Source organism: Pseudophryne corroboree, chromosome 4, assembly GCF_028390025.1.
Source record: "Pseudophryne corroboree isolate aPseCor3 chromosome 4, aPseCor3.hap2, whole genome shotgun sequence".
In the NCBI taxonomy this organism is placed as follows: Eukaryota; Metazoa; Chordata; class Amphibia; order Anura; family Myobatrachidae; genus Pseudophryne; species Pseudophryne corroboree.
The window spans coordinates 505,248,695-505,274,504 of record NC_086447.1 but is presented as its reverse complement, the minus strand read 5'-3'; the positions used below and the strand labels follow the sequence as shown (position 1 = coordinate 505,274,504).

At 43.7% G+C, this 25,810-nt stretch overlaps 1 protein-coding gene across 4 annotated transcripts in view; it reads left to right on the top strand.

Annotated features, from left to right (window-relative positions):
- LOC134909856 (amine sulfotransferase-like) overlaps positions 1-25,810 on the top strand; it is a 455,842-nt gene that overhangs the window by 1,241 nt on the left and 428,791 nt on the right. For 3 of the 4 annotated variants that reach the window (XM_063917178.1, XM_063917181.1, XM_063917182.1), the window contains exon 2: positions 5,924-6,023. The exons of the other annotated variant lie outside the window; for it this stretch is intronic. The gene's annotated coding sequence lies outside the window, so the exon portion shown is untranslated. The remainder of the gene's footprint in view (positions 1-5,923; positions 6,024-25,810) is intronic. 4 annotated transcript variants of the gene reach the window in all.

The window sequence follows — 25,810 nt, the reverse complement described above, 5'->3', positions numbered from 1 at the left end:
AGATGCCCCCATTTTACACAGTACGCAGGCAGATGCCCCCATATTACACAGTACGCAGGCAGATGCCCCCATATTACACAGTACGCAGGCAGATGCCCCCATATTACACAGTACGCAGGCAGATGCCCCCATATTACACAGTACGCAGGCAGATGCCCCCATATTACACAGTACGCAGGCAGGTGCCCCCATATTACACCGTACGCAGGCAGATGCCCCCATATTACACAGTACGCAGGCAGATGCCCCCATATTACACAGTACGCATGCAGGTGCCCCCATATTACACAGTACGCAGGCACGTGCCCCCATATTACACAGTACGCAGGCAGATGCCCCCATATTACACAGTACGCAGGCAGGTGCCCCCATATTACACAGTACGCAGGCAGGTGCCCCCATATTACACAGTACGCAGGCAGGTGCCCCCATATTACACAGTACGCAGGCAGATGCCCCCATATTACACAGTACGCAGGCAGATGCCCCCATATTACACAGTACGCAGGCAGATGCCCCCATATTACACAGTACGCAGGCAGGTGCCCCCATATTACACAGTACGCAGGCAGATGCCCCCATATTACACAGTACGCAGGCAGATGCCCCCATATTACACAGTACGCAGGCAGGTGCCCCCATATTACACAGTACGCAGGCAGGTGCCCCCATTTTACACAGTGCGGCAGGCAGGTATCCCCATAGGCAGGTGTCCCCATTTTACACAGTGCGGCAGCGGCAGGCAGGTTTCAAGTTGAGGGGAAGGAAGGGGGGGAGAGAGAGAGAGAGAATACTTACGTCTTCCCGCTCTTCGGTCCCGCCGCCTCACGTCCCTCACGCCGGCCGCCTCCTCCTTCATGCTTATCTCCTTCTCGCCTCTCCCGAGCGCTCCTGCTCGGGGGGCGGGGCTTCGCGGAATTACGCGTTTGCGTCGTGACGTCACGACACGGTGCACTAATTGGGGTTCCCCGTCACTTTACGAAGAAAACGACACAAAAAACAGTTCAAAAACTCATGTCAACCTATTCACCTGTCGACCTAGTACATGTCGACCTAATTCCCATGTCGACCTATAGTGCATATCGACCTAATGCCCATGTCGAGCTTCAGTGGTCGACCTAATGACTGTCCTCCTAAGTTGAGTCGACCCAACGACCCATACCCAAACAAGGAATGTGTACTTATATTCAAGTATTTTGTGGGAGATTTAATCTTTTTGCTCTGAATTTTTGTTAGTCAGTAGATTTTTCTATAAATAACTTTCCACGTAGACTTCCTGTTTTTTTTTTTCACTGTGGATACTTGTCAACTGTGGCCAAATCATTTTGTTATGCTTGTAACGTTTTTTATTTAAACAGTTTTCTGTTTTTGTTTAAACAAAAAAAAAGTTTGATTTTCCATGAAAAAAAATGTGTTCACTGGATTATGGAAATTGCCGATCTGACTGTGATAAAACATCTTCTATATGATCAGTTTAATTTCTCTTACTAAAGCTACAGTGAGCAGGGCAGGGGCATAACTAGAATGTCATGGGCCCCATAGCAAGATCTTGAAAGGGCCCCCCACTGTTGTCACTGCAATGCCACTTAGAGAAGCAGGAGAGAGAGTGAGGGGAGTGAGAGAGAGACAAAAAGGTTGTCAGGGAGATGGTGAAAGAGAGAGAGGAGCGAGAAAGAAAAGGAGAGAGAGGGTTTCATGTTAAAAGAGGGAATTAAAGAAAGGGAGGAGCGAGAGAGAGGATGTCAGGGAGAAAGAGAGATATAGCAGTGAGAGGGGATAGAGAGAGAGTGGGCATTAGGAAGAAAGAGAGGGTGAGGAGAAAGAGAGAGGGTGTGAGGGAGAGGGAGAGAGGGGTGTCAGAGAGAGAGATACCATGTCAGGGAAAGAGTGCCACAGAGAGAGAGAGATAGCGTCAAACAGAGAGAGAGAGCATCAGGAAAAGAGAGACTGTCAGGGAGACTGAAATGTCAGGGGAAGAGAGAGAGGAAGAAACAGTGTCATAGAGAGAGGAAGAGATAGTGTCAGAGAGAGAACATCATGGAGAGAAAGGGAGAGACAGTGTCAGGGAAAGAGGGAGAGAGTCAGTGTCAAGGAGAGAGTGTCAGGGGGAGAGAGGGAGAGAGTTTCAGGGATAGAGACAGTGTCAAGGAGGGAGGACGAGAGAGACAGTGTCAAGGAAGGAGGGCGAGAGAAAGAAACAGTGTCAGGGGAAAGAGAGAGAGAAAGTCAGGTTGGAAGAAAGAGAGGGGGACAGTATAAAGGATAGAGTGTGTCCGGGGGAAGAGAGGAAGAGAGAGACAGTGTCAGGGAAAGATAGTGTTATGGGGAGAGAAGGAGAAACAGTGTATAGAGAGAGAATGTCAAGGATAGAGGCAGAGATAGAGACAGTGTCAGAAAGAGAGTGAGGAAGAGAGAGACAGAGTCAGGGAGAGAGAGTGTAAGAGAGAGGCAGTGTCAGGAAGAGAGTGAGGGAGATAGTGACAGTGGGCCTAATTCAGACCTGATCGTAGCAGCAAATTTGTTAGCAGATGGGCAAAACCGTGTGCACTGTGGGGGGGGGGGGGGGCAGATATAACATGTGCAGAGAGAGTAAGATTTGGGGGGGTTATAGTGTTTCTGTGCAGAGTAAATACTGGCTGCTTTATTTTTACACTGCAATTTAGATTTCAGTTTGAACACACCCCACACAAATCCAACTTTCTCTGCACATGTTATATCTGCCCCCCCTGCAGTGCATATGGTTTTGCCCATCGGCTAACAAATTTGCTGCTATGATCAGGTCTGAATAAGGTCCAGTGTCAGGGAGAGATAGAGAAAAGAGAGATAAGCAACAGAGAGAGGTTCAGGGGGGAGGAGTAGGAGGGGGAACAAGCAAATAAATACTACTGTACCTCAGTGCAGCATGGAGCCCAGGTGTCTGACGGGAGCGGGCACTTCACGTCATTAGGCCCCGACGCCTATACACCCCCGAATTGCGGCACCTCACTGCTCTGATGCTGGGAGCTGTCCAATCTGTCCCATTGTTTGCTGAAGTGTGGGGTGGGAGAAGCTGCTACATATTGCTACATCCTACATCGTGGCGGGGGCATACTATTGGCGGTATCCGAGGGAGAGGTGGACTTTGGAGGAAACCCGTGACTGGGTGTAGGGGAAGCTGTGGGCTCAATTAAGAAACCATTATTGATACACAAATCAAAGTGCCACATTATCATAACCTAATATTGTCACCTTACTTTCTTCATCTATATTACATTCTGAACACCTCAAAACTACATGCTACCCCCTTAGAGGGTCCACTGGAGGTGCTCACCTTGTTATAATCTTTACTGAGCAACTTTATCCTTGTAAATTTATGTTTGTAACCTTACTGTCTTTTTAATAATTGATTACAAAGTTATTTTAAAATCTTTTTCTGAGTTGGTTATCATATATAACTACCCTGATGTGTTGCAGTGTCATGGGAGTATTGTGGGCATGTATCATAAGATTTCTGTAATTCCAAGTCATGCATTAGAGGATGAGAAGCCTGTTTCTGACAGATCTCTTGCCCCTAGCCTGGGTCTGGTACAAGTGCTCTTGTGCCGTGTGACATAAACTCAGTGGGTGGTATGGGCTCTCCACTTGCAGACACACAAAATCCTGCATTAGTCCTACAGATCATCGCATTAACATGTCATAGCACATCAGGCTTCCGTGGATGTCTGCTGGTCGCTTGTTTTTTGTACTATTACTTAAAGATCAAGTTTAAATAACCTTAAGTGAGACGCCATATCCTGAACTTTCCTGACCTCTCATCTTTATTCCTTGCCTAAAGATCCTACCATTCCACTAAATAAGATTGTGGCAACACTTTCCCAGGATTTTTCCAGTCACATAAAAGCATAATGCTCCACCTGAGTGCAGGAATTCCCAACAATTTTCAAATACTTGAAAGAGCAGTATGGTGGCCATTTATGAGACATGACATCCAAGAGTTTGTCAAGTGTCATGAGATATGAGTCTGCAATGAATCCATTAGGACACTTACTTTTGGACTATTAGTGCCACTTGTGGGAGGCAAATTCTTAATTCTAAGAAGATCCAAAACCACGTCGCTACTTAGTCCATTGGAAGGTCCTGGTCTCCAGACAGAGAACTTAATGCAGAAAGACTGGAAGCTGTGCCCACATTAATATTTATTAGGGAGTCCTTCAACATCCTACTCAGAGGGGGAGCAATGTTATGTCAGGACAGAGATGCTGTGCCGTGTTAGCATGTAAGGTGTCTGCATTAACAGCAGCTACTTCTGGTTGTGCTGTTAGCAGCTTCACAAAAGACAGGCTGTGCAGTATTACCGCAGATAGACACATCACAGAATGCCTACTCCTCATTGGCCACTTAGGGGGACATTTACTAAGCAGTGATAAGAGCAGAGAAGTGAGCCAGTGGAGAAGTGGCCCATGGCAACCAATCAGAACTGACATAACATCTCTAATTTGCATGCTATAAAATGATACAGAGCTGCTGATTGGTTGATGGTGCCACTTCTCCAATAGCTCACCTCTCCGCTCTTTTTACTGCTTAGTAAATGTCCCCCTAAGTCCTATATCCACTTCCTGAGCCTGAATTCTGGCCACATCCTTGTTCCTGTGATCATGATTAGCTCTATGTGAAAGGTGGATGTTATAGTTGTAGTGCTCTTGAATATGCTCTGAAGCCTTATTACACAGAAGTAACAACTTGTCAGCCATCAGCTGTCTAGCAGAAAAGACCCTCGTAAGTGTGTGAGTTCAATTTCAAGTTCACAACATAAATTCAATTTGATGAAGAAATATAGAAAGCTGCTCAGGGGATCTCCACATACACAAAGACTTTGTCTTTGAAATATAGTTAGTCACATATTAAAATCCTTTCTAATGAAAATGTGTCGACATTTAAATGGGATTAAGATTGTTTTGCCATGTTGACAACAACAATATCGACAGTCATAATGTTGATACCACAATGTTGACAATTATGATGTTGACATTGTTGATATGTCGACACAGAACATGTCCACATCTGCTAAAAGTGTCAACATTTTCACAATGTCAACATCTGCAATTTCAACATGTGAAATGTTGACATTCTGCAGAATGCTGACATTTGGGTAACGCTGCGAGAGTGGTGGGTTAGGGTTACGCAAAGTGAGGGAAGGTTTAGGGTTAATTTTAGTGACTTGGTTTAACATTACTCACCACCGGGAGCCCTGGAAGACCATCACCTGACCATCACCATCACCTGACCAAGAAAACACTGCCAGAGATCAGCTAACAGGTCAGTGAGACACTGTTTTGTTGCATTTTAATATGTTGACATTTCATTAGTGCCATCATGATGAATGTTGACATGGTCAATGTCGACATCCCAAACATGTCTCTACATAGTCCACAGCACCATTGACAGAACCTGGCAAGCCCTTGCTAAACTTATTTAGCTTATGTCTGAATGTTCTCCTACCACCAAGTTATCCTCCTTCAGCTACAAGTGTAGATGTGTCTGAGTAATGTATGACTCAGCATCATCAGTAGTGAAGTACACTTAGCCCTGGGAGATGTGCGGTGTGGAAACACACCAGAGACATCCACACATGCACCAGCACCAGAGTCACACTGTTTTCCATGGTATAGGTGCAGCAGTTTCTTACTGCATTTATATTGTTTATAATTTAAGTATCATATCAAGAGACATTTTCACTTTAGTAGGTATAAGGGTGTTTTTTTTATATGAATCTATTGTTATATTAATTTATAAAATGTGTGTATAAAGTACTTTGTGTCATTCAGTCAATTCCAGATCATTGTGCCTAGTATTAATGATCCTGTCCTAGTCTGAACTCTTGATACTGCCAATAGATTGGTTTTTGGCCTCTGCTTGTTATTAATACCATCCATTATTTCAACAGAAAATATTCTACACGGCATCCAGTCTTCAGAGTCCATAGGAATTACAGATCTTTCATTGCATCCTACAAGACAAGAGATTGTTACACTCTGTTCTGTACAGTAAGTACAATGATTGTTAGTGTTTTCTACAGGAGCAGATACTACTGGTGCTGTATGTGTGATCCAATGGTAGCTCGGATATTGAATGAATGCTTCACATGTAATAAATGATTATGATACGGAGGCTAAAATTGTAAATGACACTGTTTGTTCCATGGCCTGGTAGGCATTGTTATGGTTCTATATGTAGTCCATATTCTTCCATATTCAGTAGATTGCCAATGTTGCACCTGTAAAAGGATCAGATACATTGTAAGACCATCATCATCATCATCATCATCATCATCATCAAGCTCTATTTTTTGTACTAATACTATGTAAACCAAATAATATCTACAGTAGTTTATAATTGTTGCAATTTAAGGGGTGACAGATCAATAGATCCATATTTGTTGTATGAGCTGTGACTCATGTTCAAACACATGGTGTACACTCTGTAGTATATAGGGATATTAATGACAGAGATCTTAATTCTGGTCACCAACCCAAAATCAAATAGTTCACAATTATTTTAGTTTGAATTTATTTTCATTTTCTTTGTGTAATAACTAATAGTGTTCCCAAGACCAGTTACGGCGTTAGACAGCTACAAGTAGAATCGGTAATATGAGAACAAAGCCAGATTAACAAACACATACTTGGTTACATCACAACATTAAAAGATATAAAATAGGAAAGAAAGACTCGTTGTTGGGACACTCTTAATACAGTTGTCAAAGTCAGAAAAATATCACGATGCACACTACCATATTTGCACCTCATACAGGTCCGCGCTGCGCATGCGTGCGCTCTCCCGTGCGTGCGCATACCCGCTGTTACGTGCACCCGCAGGCGCATGGTATGCGCATTTACGGTAGAGTTTCTGTGTGCCCAGCGTGCGACTCAATCGTTACATATTTTAACTATATAATGTATTTTGTAGATCATGGTCCCCTTGATAGATTCTGAAAGTTTAGTTAATATAGCATGTTCATGGACAAAGAGATCCCTCTTTGTTTGATACGAAGGGTCAGACATGGGTCATACAGTGGTGTTTAGTATCCATCGGAAGAGTATTTAATTAGCAATATTCCGGTGTTGGTTTGAAGCGGATTAATCGCTCGTGCGAATAGTTATGGACATAAGAAGTTTATGTACATTTACTATTATTTGCACTTACTTATCCATGCGGCGGGAAACCTAGTTTCCCACCCACCTGAGCAGTTGGAAATAGACACAGCCCACCTGTATGAATCAACCTATGACCTTTTGTTATAATGCGAAGACGAATTCCTGTGTCCAATGAACAATGAGATTGTAGGGACCATTGAATTGTATTGTGTGTGGGGCATAAATAGACAAGCCGATCTGATCCAGCTCACTCTCTTCAACGGTTCTCATCACTGATAATCGGGAGCTGGATATTCAGAAAGGCGCATGCGATCGTTCCCTTTGTGCGTAAATTTTCTCCGCAATCATATTGTCTTTATTGTTATTGTGAGCCATATCTCTCTCTCTCTCTCTCTCTCTCTCTCTCTCTCTCTCCTCCTCTTTCTCTCTCATTTTCCCTTAAACGTAATTGTATTGTATTGTATTTCCTGTGTAGTTATCTGGTTAGTTAGTCTATGTTATATTGTAGTGTATGACTTGTACTGTATTATTCTTTTTCAAGTATAACATTCATATAAGGCGTTAGACCCTAAGCCCAGTATTTGTGTATTTCTTATAGTGTTAAGTATTCTCAGAGCGTCGGTGACGCTCGAACAGCTTTTAAGTTAATAAGGTTACACTGTGTTGCATCTACACTCTATCACTACACTAAGGTTTTCCTGTATAATACATTGTTCATGGTTTACATATAAAGGTTTAACATTGTGAGCGTCAGCGCCGCTGGTGATCTCCTCGTGGTCCCGAGCGTCCGCTACGCTATAGCGAACCATTACGTTAGTCGGCAGCCAATAGCGTGCCTGCCTGTGATCTCTTGGCCGTGAGCGAACGTGACGCTTGAGCGTCTCGACTACGGCTAAGCGATTGTTACGCAACGTGCGTACCCTTACGGTATTCCATACGTCAATAGCGTACAGTGTTCTTAGACCTCTTAAAGGGTTTTAAATAAGATAAATATTTGGCTTTATCAATTGGCGGCTCGTCCGTCCTTCACATATCTCTGCTAGGTAATTTCAGCAGACATTATCCATCAGCAAAGGGCGGGAGATCATATTCCTCGTAGTGCTGCCTGGATAAGCGTCTGCTTCGCTTAGTAAAGGGTGCTGAAGGAATCCGGAACCGGAGGTAAGAACAACACGCTAGTATCTTTGAAAACTGTTTATTTCTGTCTTGCGTACGCACACACGCATATCTGCATTTCTTTTTCATTCCTGTATTTTCATATATCACTCTCCTGTTTGCCATTTTATAATTGATAAATGTGCTAAGAGAGATTTGTCGCTATTTCATTGTTAAAGTGTAAAAGTAATACATTAAGGGATAAATTGCAAAGCACGCACGCAGCTCTACCTAAAGATACAAGGAGAGATTGGTGTGGTGTTCGGTAGATGACCGAGGATCATCTACATTGATAAACGTGTAAATTGTGTTACGGTGGATATTTGCTTTGTGTACACGTGTCTCTAACAAAGGGCTGAGACTCGCGTACGCAACTCAAAGGCCGACGCACGCAGCGTATATTACGCAATGGAGCGTCCAGGTACGCCCACGTAACTCAAATCACACACTAGTGTTATTTTAACAGGCGAAAAGGTGGCAACACGATAAATAGCGCAAATCGATTTTAGTGTCCGAAATTTAGACTAACAGATCCTTCTCCAAATTTACAACACATCTGGTCTAAAGGAAAGAAAATTTCTGCGCAGAAATAGAAATAGAAACAAAAGTGTACATGTGGTGAGTGAGTGTTTGCAATTATATAAGTTCTACAATTTTTGAGGTTGAACCACAAGAAGTCGAGTTCTCGTGAGGTACATGCATGTAAGTGACGTACATGGTGGCTAGGGAGGCATCCCTTGTTAAACATAAAACTTGAGCATTAGAGTGTAGCAGACCAGGAGGTCACACTGTAGCAGCAGACCAGGAGGTCTTATAACAAGACCAGGAGGTCCAGTTACAGCAGACTAAGAAGTCCGCTATAGAGACAAGTAGCACAACACCAGGAAGGGTTGGTGCGGAACCCATATAGGCCATAAAGCTCTGGCTGAAGGAATTCGCAGCCGTAATTTTCGATTCCACTGGTCGCTCCGCACATAAGATTAGTTGCTTATGTGCAGAACGATTGTACCGCACGTAATTGTGTGCATTAGTTAGTAATCTGACCCAGTGCCATTTGTGTACGAAAGGGGTCATAAACGCTATTTGTACATTCTAACGTGATTTGTGTAATTTTTTTTATTTTAAGGGAAGTTCGCTGCTCACTAAGGAACTATCCAGCAACCAATAGTTACTGGAAAGAGTAAGTGCTCTGCGGATCACCCTCACATGTTCCAGTAAATAGCGGTTCAGGTCGCAGGGGCCCTGGGTCGAGTAAGCCAGCACTAGGGCAGTGTGTAGGTCGTATTGGTCGGCGTGGGCGAGTGAGTGGGGTACTCGGTAAACCGCCACCGTCAGCCTATCTTGAACATTTTGGTTTTGTAAGGGTTCGCTGAAGAAAGCAACACCTACAGGTATGGGGGCCAATTGTTCAGGTAGGGGGCGATCAACCTCGGTTCGGGTTGATTCAGTGAACCGACCAATCGGGTCGGCAAGGTACGTAATGTGTGAAAAATACGGTTCACACACAGAAGTTTTATGTGATGAATGGGAGAGAATGACGGTACATGACGGGGAGAAGTTCCCAAGAGTAGGCAGCTTTAGCCCAGAAGTGTTACAAAATCTAAGGAGGAGGATATGTCTCATTAAATCAACAAAGAGACGGATCAAACATTATGATTATTTGCAGTTATGGCAACAGGAGGGTGAAATACAGAGAGGATTGGCTCAGGCGGCGGGATCTAACCCTATCATGAAACTGATAGCCACGGCCCCGCCACCACCATACATATCAGGAGAGAAATTGGTTGCGGAGAATGACGCACTAGGGTGTAACAAACAAACACTTAGCAACTGTGTAAATGTTAATAAGTTAACCAATGCAAGTATTAACCCGTGCAAGTTGTACCCTGTTTTGAACTTTCCCCAGGAGTGTGATCAAGAAGACGAAGCATCAACAATATCGGCACTCTCTCTAGCAGCCACCATATCAGAAACTACAGTAGGCACAGCCCAACCCTTAAGATTAGTAACAAAGGCCCCTAGCGGAGGGACAGGTGAGGTCGTATCTACGGGTAAGTACGGCACCATACACTATGCTGAAACCATTTCACCACAGGCTGTAGAATCTACACAGAATGATGTTGCTAGACTAAATCCTGTTAGGGTAATAGCAGTGCCAAATGGAAAAACTGACACTTCAGGAGTCACTCCTGTTAGGAACATTGCCATGTACAGCCCATTTTCCCGAATGGAATTAAGAACCATAGTGTCTGAATTCCCTGACCCTAGGAAAGACTTAGTTGCTAGCCAGAAATACATCAGAGACCTAGGGAACACTTTAGAGCCCAATAACAAAGACTGGCAGGTATTGCTGAGGGCTTGTTTACCCTCCAATGTCGACTCGGCTCAATTTTTAGCTGACTGTGGATTGGATCAGGATGTACCTCTTACAGATGTGTACAACCAAGACAATGTAAAAAGGATAAGTTTACAGTTAAAGGAGTATTTTCCAGCTGTAGTTAAATGGAACAAGATTTTCTCCATTAAACAAAAGGAGTCAGAAACAGCTGCAGAGTATTTTCACAGGGCATTCTGGTAAGAACATCCAGCACTGCCAATAGTCCCATCTTCCCTGTGAAAAAGAGTGGGGGGAGGGGTTACCGGCTAGTGCAGGATCTAAGGGGGATTAACAAAATAGTTGAGAGTCAGTTCCCCGTAGTGCCAAATCCAGCTGTCATCCTTATGCAAATCCCTCCCACTGCGAAATTTTTCACTGTTATTGACCTCTGCTCCGCTTTCTTCTCGGTACCTCTGCACCCTGACAGCCAATATTTGTTCGCATTTACATACAGAGGAGTCCAATACACATGGACTCGATTACCACAAGGATTCATAGACAGCCCAAGTATATTTTCCCAGGCTTTGCATGATTGTTTACAGTCTTTCCAACCAGAGAGTGGATCAGTATTGATACAGTATGTGGATGATTTACTACTGTGTTCAGATTCATTGGAAGCGTCCCTGAAGGATACGAAACAGCTCCTGTTTCATCTTTCAGACACAGGACACAAGGTTTCCAAAGACAAGTTGCAATTATGCCAAACTAAAGTAAAATATTTGGGACACTGTCTAACACAAGGACTGAGACACCTGACCGCTGATAGAATTCAAGCAATTAGAGACATGACTCTGCCACAAACCCAGCAACAGATCAGAAAGTTTTTAGGAATGTGTGGGTATTGCCGTAACTGGATCCCAGGATTTTCCATTCTGGCATTACCTTTGCAGGAGATGGTCTCCTCAAACAAACCTGATCGGATTTCGCATACAGACGAGTCCGAAATGGCATTTGAGAGACTTAAACAGTGCCTAACGCAGGCGCCAGCATTAGGTATGCCAGACTATGGGAAACCCTTTGAGCTGTACGGAACAGAAAGTTCTGGTTGCGCGGCAGGCGTCCTAACCCAAAAGCATGGTGATGCCAGCAGGCCGGTAGCATACTACAGCGCTCAGCTAGATACGGTAGCGCGATCCCTCCCCACATGCTTGCGAAGCGTTGCTGCGATAGCATTGCTAGTAACGAAAAGCGAAGATGTAGTGCTAGGTCACAACCTCACAATTCATACACCACATGCAGTGTCAGCCTTGTTAAATTCTGCCCAAACCAGGCACGTCTCATCAGCACGGTTTACAAGATGGGAATTGGCACTAATGGCCCCCGTAAACATCACCATAAGGAGATGCAGTGCATTAAATCCTGCAACATATCTCCCAGGTGTGCCTGGACAGGCACAAAGGGTGGAGGATGAGAGTGATGGGGAAGGAGGATTTAATACAAAAGATGACATGCATGATTGTATGGAATATTTGACCCAAAATTTTACCGCAAGGCCTGACATCAGTGACAACCCACTGGAAGATGTAGATCTTACCTTCTACACGGATGGTAGTTGTCACAGACAGTCAGACTCGGGAGACTTGTGTACTGGATACGCAGTCGTAGACGTCCAAGGCACCATAGAAGCTGAACCGCTAGGCCCACCTCACTCGGCCCAGGTTGCTGAACTGGTTGCCCTAACCAGAGCATGTGAATTGGCTAAGGGCAAGTCAGCCAATATCTACACCGATTCTAGATACGCCTTCGGGGTAGTCCATGATTTCGGAGCCCTATGGCGCCTCAGAAATTTCATGACGGCAGCTGGTACACCGGTAGCGCATGCAGCTCACATCAAAAGGCTTCTAACAGCAATACAGGAACCCGACAGAGTGGCTGTTATCAAGTGTAAAGCACACACATATAGCCAGGACCCAGTATCACTTGGTAACAGCCGAGCAGACGAAGCTGCTAAGTTAGCAGCTGGTACACCCAGACAGACAGACACCACACAATTGATGGTATTTAATACCATCAACACACAGAAGTTGTGTGAAATGCAAAATTTGTGTTCCACACAGGAAAAGGCAGTCTGGAAGGCAAAGGGATATGGCCAGGAGTCCTCAGGACTCTGGACGGATGGACAAGGTAAACCAGTGGCCCCCAGAGCATATCTTCCATGTTTAGCTGAGGCAGCACACGGGCTGACTCATCTGGGCAAGGAGGGAATGTGCAAGTTGGTAAGAGCATATTGGTGCGCCCCAGGATTTTCATCTCATGCGAGTAAGAGAGCAATGTCATGCCTTACCTGCTTGAGAAAGAATATCGGAAAGGCAATACCAACAGAACCATCTCATATCCCACCTACAGGCGGCCCTTTTCAGGTAATACAGATTGACTTTATTCAATTACCCCCTTGTCGAAATTTGAAATATGTACTTGTTTGTATAGATGTATTCTCAAATTGGGTCGAAGCATTTCCTGCGGCCACAAATACCGCTATGTTTACTGCTAAGAAAATTGTGCAGGAATTTGTATGTAGATACGGTATCCCTAGAATAACTGAAAGTGATAGGGGTATCCATTTTACAGGTGATGTCTTTCAAGGAATGTGTAAGTTAATGGGAATTGATAGTAAGCTGCACACTCCATACCGTCCCCAGGCGAGTGCGAAGGTGGAAAGAGTGAACAGCACTATTAAAAATAAACTGAGCAAAGTTATGGCAGAGACAGGATTGACATGGCCAGAAGCTTTACCCATTGTACTATACAGCATCAGAACCACTCCCAGGTCCCCTCTTAATCTGTCTCCCTTTGAGATCTTGTTTGGTCGACAACCGCATGTTATGATTAACCCTCAGGATGATTTGAAGTGTAACAATGAAGTGACTGTAAAGTACCTGGTTAACATGAGTAAACAGCTAAGGAATCAAAATGATAATTTGAAGTTAGTGATTCCTGATTTACCAGATAGTAATTGTCATGACATTGAACCTGGGGATTATGTAATGATACGGAATTTTCTACGCTCAGGTTGCCTTATTGACAGATGGGAAGGACCATACCAAGTCTTATTGACTAGCACTACAGCATTGAAGGTTGTCGAGAGAGAGACTTGGGTTCATTCGTCCCACTGTAAGAAGGTTGCTGATCCAGAGAGGTCCCGTGATAAGGAACAGACGGTAGAGGAAGTTGTATCACTGGAGTGCCTGTTCCAAGAGGACTGAGGCGGCACCTGAGCATTGAAAATCATAAGATCGGAAGCAGTTGTCGATTCCCTGTTCCCTTTTATTGTTTTTCTCCAAACTTCCCACCCTATCTCCCTCAAATTATTTCTTTCCCCCTTCTCATTCCACTCCGTTTCCTCCTATAAGATGGACTTGCCCAAAGAGACTGTGATCCGGATTTTCCTGTTGACCATGATGTTGACCAGAGCAGTCTGTTCCGGCGAGAGTACCATGGAGGTCGAGAGAGGTTCTGGAATGGGTTCTGATGATAAAGATGGAGGCGTAGTTTTCCAAGAACAACTTAACCAACAAGTAAAGGCGAGTATCAGAAAACGGTCCGATAGCATTGACAATCGAAGGAATTGTGAAGGATTGTTAGCTGAAGAAAACTGTATCTGTAGGCTCTGTGACAATGTAGTTGAGGATGGGTGCATTAAGAAATGCCAATCCAGTTTTAATATCCACATGGACCGGCATCCATTGAGTGACTATCACTCCTTAGTGGGTAGTGTGTTAAATCAAACAGATTGTTGGGTATGCTCTCAAGTACCTCAAGGTCATAGCAAATCAGGACTAGTACCATTCCCTTTAACGGTAGGAGAGGTACTTGAGCTAAAGGGTGGGAGACCGGTGGACAGGAGGTTTAATATCTCCAGTCCTCCTAGTTTGAAGCTCCACCAATATCATGTGGATAGATCCCTAATATGTTTTAACATTACCAATCCCCGAAAGCCGGGAAATTGGGAAGTGTCATGGAGTAACCAAACCATGACCTTTTCATATAGAGCAGATAGAATGCCTACAGATACAGAGCTTATACGCCACATAGCCAGTAGAGAAAAATCTTTCCGATATAGGTATACCCTAGGAAGTAGGATTACGAGAGTTGGAGAGGTATCACCAGGATACTGTGCACACATCGTACAAACTGATACGTGTACTAGACAGATGGGAGAATTAGGGGTAGGAGATTTCACATGGAAGATGTGTAATATGGTTATGTCCTACTCTGTCCCATATGTTCTCCCCGATGATGCATATTGCATATGCGGGAGGAAGGCGTATAAGTGGCTTGCCCCAAACTCTGAAGGATTGTGTTATATTGGAAAAGTACTGCCTGAAGTAATGACTGTATCACATGCCAAAATGAAAGATATACACCGTGGTGCCCAAGCTCCTTATACTCACACCCACTACGAGCACGTAGTTAAAAGGCAACTGACAGAAAGTACAGAGCATTCGGCCTCTGACACGATCCATGAATCCACCGGGATTCAGGCCCTACTTGCGTTAGATTTCACTCGCACCGCTAGAGGAGTGCTGAACTATAGATACATATCTGCGCTTGCCAATTTGTTAGACAATATCACAGAAATGTATGATGACACTTTTAGGTATACTGGAAGAGAGCTTCAAGCTTATAAAACAGAACAGGTTCAGCATAGCATGGTTGGGTGTCATGGTTGAACCCGCGAAATTTGTTCTCTGGTTTAGGAGAATGGGCTCAAGGAGTCATAATGGATGTTGGGAAGTTTCTTCTATGTATCTTAGGTGTTGTCATATCGATTGGCTTGATATTTAGATGCGGTCAGGCTTTAATGAAGTGCAAACGTAGTACCAGGGTAATGAGTCTAAGGAGTGAGGAAATTGTAATTCCAATGGATTTGATTTATGACCCAACGGTAGAGACAATGATGTGATGAAAATGCGATTATACGGTCCGTTTCTTTCACCTGTTTTTCCGTTTTCTCCAAGGTAAAAAGACCCACTTGGACAAGGAATTTGATGATCCTGTATACAGACAACTGATGGATTAAAGAAGAAGTTTTGACAACCTTATACAAAGATATTTGATGAACTATGCCATAGACCCCCAGTTTCCCTAGAAATTTTAAAATTACGCTAGCCCAACACCTTTGTAAGTCTATGGACATTGACAAAGCTTTTGCCCACACTTTTTGGCAAAAGCCCAAAGAAGACTGCATTCAACAGACACCGAACAAGACTTCAACCGACAAATGTTCATTAACCTGACATAGAATACCACTGCATTTACCATAATTGTTCTTTATCTTCATCTCTACAACCTTCAGGTAATGACACACATAGTCGATAGGGAATACAGGTACAGATATCAGCAATCACATATCCCCCCATTCATGTATCATCAACTAAAATGTGCTCCCCCATTTTGTTGCAACCAAAATCCGAAAAGAGCTCGGTAAAGTTTGACAGCCCATCCACAGACCCGTACCGCGGGATAAGAAGGAATTTAAATGTATACTTCGCAATACCTCGAAGCTTGATCTAAAACACGTACGGCACGATGATACATGACCCCCCAAACATGGATTCATACACACATGCTACTGCTATCTCACTAGGTCATACCCTTTTCACACCTTCTTCTCTCCTCCCTTACCCAATCATGGAAATGTATTTACACCTGACATATATTTTTCTCGTTTTGAAATGTTTTAGGAAGTGGCAGTTATTGTTGACTGCCAAAGGGTGGACTGTCAAAGTCAGAAAAATATCACGATGCACACTACCATATTTGCACCTCATACAGGTCCGCGCTGCGCATGCGTGCGCTCTCCCGTGCGTGCGCATACCCGCTGTTACGTGCACCCGCAGGCGCATGGTATGCGCATTTACGGTAGAGTTTCTGTGTGCCCAGCGTGCGACTCAATCGTTACATATTTTAACTATATAATGTATTTTGTAGATCATGGTCCCCTTGATAGATTCTGAAAGTTTAGTTAATATAGCATGTTCATGGACAAAGAGATCCCTCTTTGTTTGATACGAAGGGTCAGACATGGGTCATACAGTGGTGTTTAGTATCCATCGGAAGAGTATTTAATTAGCAATATTCCGGTGTTGGTTTGAAGCGGATTAATCGCTCGTGCGAATAGTTATGGACATAAGAAGTTTATGTACATTTACTATTATTTGCACTTACTTATCCATGCGGCGGGAAACCTAGTTTCCCACCCACCTGAGCAGTTGGAAATAGACACAGCCCACCTGTATGAATCAACCTATGACCTTTTGTTATAATGCGAAGACGAATTCCTGTGTCCAATGAACAATGAGATTGTAGGGACCATTGAATTGTATTGTGTGTGGGGCATAAATAGACAAGCCGATCTGATCCAGCTCACTCTCTTCAACGGTTCTCATCACTGATAATCGGGAGCTGGATATTCAGAAAGGCGCATGCGATCGTTCCCTTTGTGCGTAAGTTTTCTCCGCAATCATATTGTCTTTATTGTTATTGTGAGCAATATCTCTCTCTCTCTCTCTCTCTCTCCTCCTCTTTCTCTCTCATTTTCCCTTAAACGTAATTGTATTGTATTGTATTTCCTGTGTAGTTATCTGGTTAGTTAGTCTATGTTATATTGTAGTGTATGACTTGTATTGTATTATTCTTTTTCAAGTATAACATTCATATAAGGCGTTAGACCCTAAGCCCAGTATTTGTGTATTTCTTATAGTGTTAAGTATTCTCAGAGCGTCGGTGACGCTCGAACAGCTTTTAAGTTAATAAGGTTACACTGTGTTGCATCTACACTCTATCACTACACTAAGGTTTTCCTGTATAATACATTGTTCATGGTTTACATATAAAGGTTTAACATTGTGAGCGTTAGCGCCGCTGGTGATCTCCTCGTGGTCCCGAGCGTCCGCTACGCTATAGCGAACCATTACGTTAGTCGGCAGCCAATAGCGTGCCTGCCTGTGATCTCTTGGCCGTGAGCAAACGTGACGCTTGAGCGTCTCGACTACGGCTAAGCGATTGTTACGCAACGTGCGTACCCTTACGGTATTCCATACGTCAATAGCGTACAGTGTTCTTAGACCTCTTAAAGGGTTTTAAATAAGATAAATATTTGGCTTTATCACAGTAATGAAAAAGATTTAAAAATTAGTTTTTAATCAATTATTGAAAAGACAGTAAGGTTATAAACATAAATTTACAAGGATAAAGTTGCTCAGTAAAGATTAGAACAAGGTGAGCACCTCCAATGGACCCTCTAGGGGGGTGGCATGTAGTTTTGAGGTGTTCAGAATGTAATATTGATGAAGAAAGTTAGGTCACAATATTAGGTTACAATATTGTGGCACTTTGATTTGAGTATCAATATTGGTTTCTTAATTGTGCCAATAGATAATCACTCCTGGTTGTAAACAAAGACTTAATGTTCTGTCAAGAGAAATGGTTTGATTGTCTGCATGGGGTACGGAATAGATACCTATTGATGGAATAGTAGGTAATAAGTGTGTGGTCTGTAAATAGAGAAGGTAAGGTAAAATGTGCAGGGCTACCTTCTAGGGGAGAGAATAAAGTAAAAGCTCAGGTTGAGGGTTTCTCCACTACTTCTGCTTTCTGTGTCAAAATGATATAATTACTGCACCTGGTATTCCTAGGTGGTCTCCCATCCAAGTACTGACCAGGAATTGAATTGCTTAGCTGCCAAAATCAGATGAGATAGGGCATAGCCAGTAAGGTATGGCAGTACTGATTATAATGTCATCCAGGGTACCACTTACTAATCCCTGCAATGCAAATGTAACATGGATTCTTAGCACACAATACCTGGAAAGCAGAAGTACACCCCACTGCTCATCAGTTGTTATCCACACTCTCTCATCTGTGACATCATATTCAGTACTACCATACTTCACTGGCTACTGGGTAGGGGCTGTGGCCATGCAATAGTTGACCCAATTTAAATTATGCCACACAGCAGTGCAACCTTATTCACTTTACATCACAAAGTGGTGTCAATAATTCATATTAATCCAGACAATATTGCTCCTTATTCACATTACACCACACAGTAGTGCCTTCTCTGGTGGGGGTACACCTTTTGGGGAGCAGTACATGATCCATCTATGCTGCAAACTCTGTTTCAATCAGGAAGGACACTTGAACAAGCTGCTATGATTTTCTTGAATTTTTGTTAGTCATTAGTAGATTTTTCTACAAATAACTTTCTACATAGACTTCCTGTTAGTTTTTTCACTGTGGATACTTGACAAGTGTGGCCAAGTCATTTTGTTATGCTTGGTATGTTTTTTATTTAAACAGTTTTCTGTTTTTGTTTAAAAAAAAAAAAACAGTTTCATTTTCCATGAAAAATAATTTGTTCACTGGATTATGGAAATTGCCGGTCTGACTGTGACAAAACATCTTCTATATGATCAGTTTAATTTCTCTTACTAAAGCTACAGTGAGCAGGGCCGGGGCATAACTAGAATGTCATGGGCCCCATAGCAAGATCTTGAAAGAGCCCCCCACTGTTGTCACTACAATGTCACTTAGAGAAGCAGGAGAGAGAGTGAGGGGAGTGAGAGAGAGACAAAAAAGGTTGTCAGGAAGATGGTGAAACAGAGAGAGGAGCGAGAAAGAAAAGGAGAGAGAGGGTTTCATGTAAAAAGAGTAAATTAAAGAAAGGGAGAAGCGAGAGACAGGATGTCAGGGAGAAAGAGAGATAGCAATGGGAAGGGATAGAGAGAGAGTGGGGATCAGGAAGAGAGATAGGGGGAGGAGAAAGATAGAGGGTGTAAGGGAGAGGGAGAGAGGGGTGTCAGAGAGAGAGAGAGATACAGTGTCAGGGAGAGAGTGTCACAGAGAGAGAGATAGCGTCAAAAAGAGAGAGAGAGCATCAGGAAAAGAGAGACTGTCAGGGAGACTGAAAGAGACAATGTCATGGGAAGAGAGAGAGGAAGAAACAGTGTCAAAGAGAGGAAGAGATAGTGTCAGAGAGAGAGCATCATGGAGAGAGGGAGAGACAATGTCAGAGAAAGAGAGAGAGACAGTGTCAAGGAGAGAGTGTCAGGGGGAGAGAGGGAGAGAGAGTTTCAGGGAGAGAGACAGTGTCAAGGAGGGAGGACGAGAGAGACTGTCAAGGAAGGAGGGGGAGAGAAAGAAACAGTGTCAGGGGAAAGAGAGAGAGAAAGACAGGTTGAGAGAAAGAGAGAGGTACAGTATAAAGGAAAGAGTGTGTCAGGGGGAAGAGAGAGACAGTGTCAGGGAAAGACAGTGTCAGGGGGAGAGAAGGAGAAACAGTGTCAAGAGAGAGAATGTGAAGGATAGAGGCAGAGATAGAGACAGTGTCAGGAAGAGAGTGAGGAAGAGAGAGAACGTGTCAGGGAGAGAGAGTGGAAGAGAGAGGCAGTGTCAGTGTCAGGAAGAGAGTGAGGGAGATAGTGACAGTGGGCCTAATTCAGACCTGATCGTAGCAGCAAATTTATTAGCAGATGGGCAAAACCATGTGCACTGTAATGGGGGGGGCAGATATAACATGTGCAGAGAGAGTAAGATTTGGGGGGGTTTAGTGTTTCTGTGCAGAGTAAATACTGGCTGCTTTATTTTTACACTGCAATTTAGATTTCAGTTTGAAAACACCCCACCCAAATCCAACTCTCTCTGCACATGTTATATCTGCCCCCCCAGGCAGTGCACATGGTTTTAACCTTCTGCTAATAAATTTGTTGCTATGATCAGGTCTGAATTAGGCCCAGTGCCAGGGAGAGATAGAGAAAGAGAGATAACCAACAGAGGGAGGTTAAGGGGGGGGGGGGGGGGGGTGAACAGGCCAATAGATACTACTGTACCTCAGTGCACAGTGAGCCCAGGTGTCTGATGGGGGCAGGCACTTCACGGCATTAGGCCCCGACGCCTAAACACCCTCGAATTGCGGCACCTCACTGCTCTGATGCTGGGAGCTATCCAATCTGTCCCATTGTTTGCTGCCGTTTGGGGTGGGAGAAGCTGCTACATCCTGCTACATCCTACGTCGTGGGGGGGGCACACTATTAGCGGTATCCGAGGGAGAGGTGGACTTTGGAGGCAGCCCGTGCCTGGGTGTAGGGGAAGCTGTGGGGTCAATTAAGAAACCATTATTGATACCCAAATCAAAGTGCCACATTATCATAACCTAATATTGTCACCTTACTTTCTTCCTCTATGTTACATTCTGAACACCTCAAAACTACATGCTACCCCCTTAGAGGGTCCATTGGAGGTGCTCACCTTGTTATAATCTTTACTGAGCAACTTTATCCTTGTAAATTTATGTTTGTATCCTTACTGTCTTTTTAATAATTGATTAAAAAGTAATTTTAAAATCTGCTTGTTATTAATACCATCTGTTATTTCAACAGAAAATATGTTACACTCTGTTCTGTACAGTAATTACAATGATTGTTACTGTTTTTTACATGAGCAGATACCACTGGTGCTATATGTGTGAGCCAATGGTAGCTCGGATATTGAATGAATGCTTCACATGTAATAAATGATTATGATACGGAGGCTAAAATTGTAAATGACACTGTTTGTTCCATGGTCTGGTAGGCATTGTTATGGTTCTATATGTAGTCCATATTCTTCCATATTCAGTAAATTGCCAATGTTGCACCTGTATAAAGATCAGATATATTGTAAGACCATCATCATCAAGCTCTATTTTTTGTACTAATACTATGTAAACCAAATAATATCTACAGTAGTTCATAATTGTTGGAATTTAAGGGGTGACAGATCAATAGATCCATATTTGTTGTATGAGCTGTGACTCATGTTCAAACACATGGTGTACACTCTGTAGTATATAGGGATATTAATGAAAGAGATCTTAATTCTGGTCACCAACCCAAAATCAAATAGTTCACAATTATTTTAGTTTGAATTTATTTTCATTTTCTTTGTGTAATAACTAATAGTGTTCCCAAGACCAGTTACGGCGTTAGACAGCTACAAGTAGAATCAGTAATACGAGAACAGAGCCAGATTAACAAACACATACTTGGCTACATCACAACATTAAAAGAAAAAAAGAGGAAAGAAAGACTCGTTGTTGGGATACTCTTAATACAGTAATGAAAAAGATTTTAAAATTACTTTTTAATCAATTACTGAAAAGACAGTAAGGTTACAAACATAAATTTACAAGGATAAAGTTGCTCAGTAAAGATTAGAACAAGGTGAGCACCTCCAATTGACCCTCTAAGGGAGTAGCATGTAGTTTTGAGGTGTTCAGAATGTAATATAGATGAAAACAGTAAGGTGACAATATTAGGTTATTATAATGTGGCACTTTGATTTGGGTATCAATTTCGGTTTCTTAATTGTGCCAATAGATAATCACTCCTGGTTGTAAACAAAGACTGAAGGGGGGTACTCACGGAGCGATCGCTGCTTAAAATCAAAGCAATCTGACTAGATTGCTTAGATTTTAAGCACAGATCACTCGTATGTACCCCCCACAGCGATAGCGATGCGCGGCCCCGCGTATCGCTATCGCCGGTGCTAGATTAAGCCTGCATGCAGGCCAATCTACCACGTCACTTATTTCACCCGCTGGGTGAAATGAGCGCCCCTCTGTCCTCACCCGCAATGTGTGCTGAGCGGCGGGAGAGATGTGTGCTGAGCGGTTTGCTAAGCACACATCTCTCCCATGTATATGGGACTTTAATGTTCTGTCAAGAGAAATGGCTTGATTGTCTGCATGGGGGACGGGATAGATACCTATTGATGGAATAGTAGATAATAAGTGTGTGGTCTGTAAATAGAGAAGGTAAAAAAAATGTGCAGGGCTACCTTCTAGTGGAGAGGATAAAGTAAAAGCTCAGGTTGAGGGTTTCTCCACTACATCTGCTTTCTGTGTCAAAATGATATAATTACTGCACCTGGTATTCCTAGGTGGTCTCCCATCCAAGTACTGACCAGGAATTTCACTGCTCAGCTTTCAAAATCAGATGAGATAGGGCATAGCCAGTAAAGTATGGCAGTACTGATTATAATGTCATCCAGGGTGCCAGTTACTAATCCCTGCAATGCAAATGTAACAGGGATTCTTAGCACACAATACATGGAAAGCAGAAGTACACCCCACTGCTCATCAGTTGTTACCCACACTCTCTCTTCTGTGACATCATAATTAGAGATGTGCAGCGGGCATTTTTCGGGTTTTGTGTTTTGGTTTTGGATTTGGTTCCGCAGTCATGTTTTGGATTCGGATGCATTTTGGCAAAACCTCCCTTAAGAATTTTTGTCGGATTCGGGTGTGTTTTAGATTCAGGTGTTTTTATTTTCAAAAACCCCTCAACAACAGCTTAAATAATAGAATTTGGGGGTAATTTTGATCCTATAGTATTATTAAGCTCAATAACCATAATTTCCTCTCATTTCCAGTCTATTCTGAACACCTCACAGCTCACAATATTATTTTTAGTCCTAAAATTTGCACCGAGGTCGCTGGATGACTAAGCTAAGCGACCCAAGTGGCCGACACAAACACCTGCCCATCTAGGAGTGGCACTGCAGAGTCAGACAGGATGGCACTTTTAAAAATAGTCCCCAAACAGCACATGATGCAAAGGATAAATAAAAAAAAAGAGGTGCAAGATGGAATTGTCCTTGGGCCCTTCTACCCACCTTTATGTTGTATAAACAGGACATGCACACTTTAACAAACCCATCATTTCAGCGACAGGGTCTGCCACACGACTGTGGCTGAAATGACTGGTTGGTTTGGGCCCCCACCAAAAAAGAAGCAATCAATCTCTCCTTGCACAAACTGGCTCTACAGAGGCAAGATGTCCACCTCATCATCATCCTCCGATTCCTCACCCCTTTCACTGTGTACATCCCCCTCCTCACAGAGTATTAATTCGTCCCCACTGCAATCCACCATCACAGGTCCCTGTGTACTTTCTGGAGGCAATTGCTGGTGAATGTCTCCACGGAGGAATTTATCATAATTAATTTTGATAAACATCATCTTCTCCACATTTTCTGGAAGTAACCTCCTACGCCGATCGCTGACAAGGTTACCGGCTGCACTAAACACTCTTTCAGAGTACACACTGGAGGGGGGCAACTTAGGTAAAATAAAGCCAGTTTGTTCAAGAGCCTCCAAATTGCCTCTTTTTCCTGCCAGTATACGTATGGACTGTCTGACGTGCCTACTTGGATGCGGTCACTCATATAATCCTCCACCATTCTTTCAATGGTGACAGAATCATATGCAGTGACAGTAGACGACATGTCAGTAATCGTTGGCAGGTCCTTCAGTCCGGACCAGATGTCAGTTATCACTCCTGACTGCCCTGCATCACCACCAGCGGGTGGTTTTGGAAATGTTATCCTTTTCCTGGCAGCTCCAGTGGTGGTAGAAAATGAAGGAGGAGCTGTTGGCGGGTCACGTTCCACGACTTGACAATTGTCTCACCAGCAGGTCTTTGAACATCTGCAGACTTGTGTCTGCCAGAAAGAGAGATACAATGTAGGCTTTAAACCTAGGATTGAGCACAGTGGCCAAAATGTAGTGCTCTAATTTCAACAGATTGAACACCCGTGAATCCTGGTTAAGCAAATGAAGGGCTCCATCCACAAGTCCCACATGCCTAGCAGAATCGCTCCGTTTTAGCTCCTCCTTCAATCTCTCCAGCTGCTTCTGCAAAAGCCTGTTAAGGGGAATGACCTGACTCAGGCTGGCAGTGTCTGAACTGACTTCACGTGTGGCAAGTTCAAAGGGTTGCAGAACCTTGCACAACATTGAAATCATTCTCCACTGCGCTTGAGTCAGGTGCATTCCCCCTCCTTTGCCTATATCGTAGGCAGATGTATAGGCTTGAATGGAATTTTGCTGCTCCTCCATCCTCTGAAGCATATAGAGGGTTGAATTCCACCTCATTACCACCTCTTGCTTCAGCTGATGGCAGGGCAGGTTCAGGAGTGTTTGCTGGTGCTCCAGTCTTCGGCATGCGGTGGCTGAATGCCGAAAGTGGCCCGCAATTCTTTGGGCCACCGACAGCATCTCTTGCACGCCCCTGTCATTTTTAAAAAAAATTCTGCACCACCAAATTCAATGTATGTGCAAAACATGGGACGTGCTGAAATTTGCCCACATGTAATGCACGCACAATATTGGTGGCATTATCCGATGTCACAAATCCCCTGGAGAGTCCAATTGGGGTAAGCCAATCTGCGATGATGTTCCTCAGTTTCTATAAGAGGTTGTCAGCTGTGTGCCTCTTATGGAAAGCGGTGATACAAAGCGTAGCCTGCCTAGGAACGAGTTGGCATTTGTGAGATGCTGCTACTGGTGCCGCCGCTGCTGTTGTTGCTGCGGGAGGCAATACATCTACCCAGTGTGCTGTCACAGTCATATAGTCCATAGGCTGCCCTGCTCCACTTGTCCACATGTCCGTGGTTAAGTGGACATTGGGTACAACTGCATTTTTTAGGACACTGGTGACTCTTTTTCTGACGTCTGTGTACATTCTCGGTATCGCCTGCCTAGAGAAGTGGAACCTAGATGGTATTTGGTACCGGGGACACACTACCTCAAGCAATTCTCTAAGTCAGTGGTTCTCAAACTCGGTCCTCAGGACCCCACACAGTGCATGTTTTGCAGGTAAGCCAGCAGGTGCACAGGTGTATTAATTAGTCACTGACACATTTTAAAAGATCCACAGGTGGAGCTAATTATTTCACTTGTGATCTGTGAGGAGACCTGCAAAACATGTACTGTGTGGGGTCCTGAGGACCGAGTTTGAGAACCTGTGCTCTAAGTCCCTGTGAACTAACGGCAGATACCGGACGCACGTCTAACACCAACATAGTTGTCAAGGCCTGAGTTTTCCGCTTTGCAACAGGATGACTGCTGTGATATTTCATCTTCCTCGCAAAGGACTTTTGGACAGTCAATTGCTTACTGGAAGTAGTACAAGTGGTCTTCCGACTTCCCCTCTGGGATGACGATCGACTCCCAGCAGCGCCAGCAACAGTAGGCGTTACACTCAAGGATCCATCAGAGGAATTCCAGTTAGGAGAGGACTCGTCAGACTTGCCAGTGACATGGCCTGCAGGACTATTGGCGTTCCTGTTTAAGGAGGAAATTAACATTGATGGAGTTGGTGGT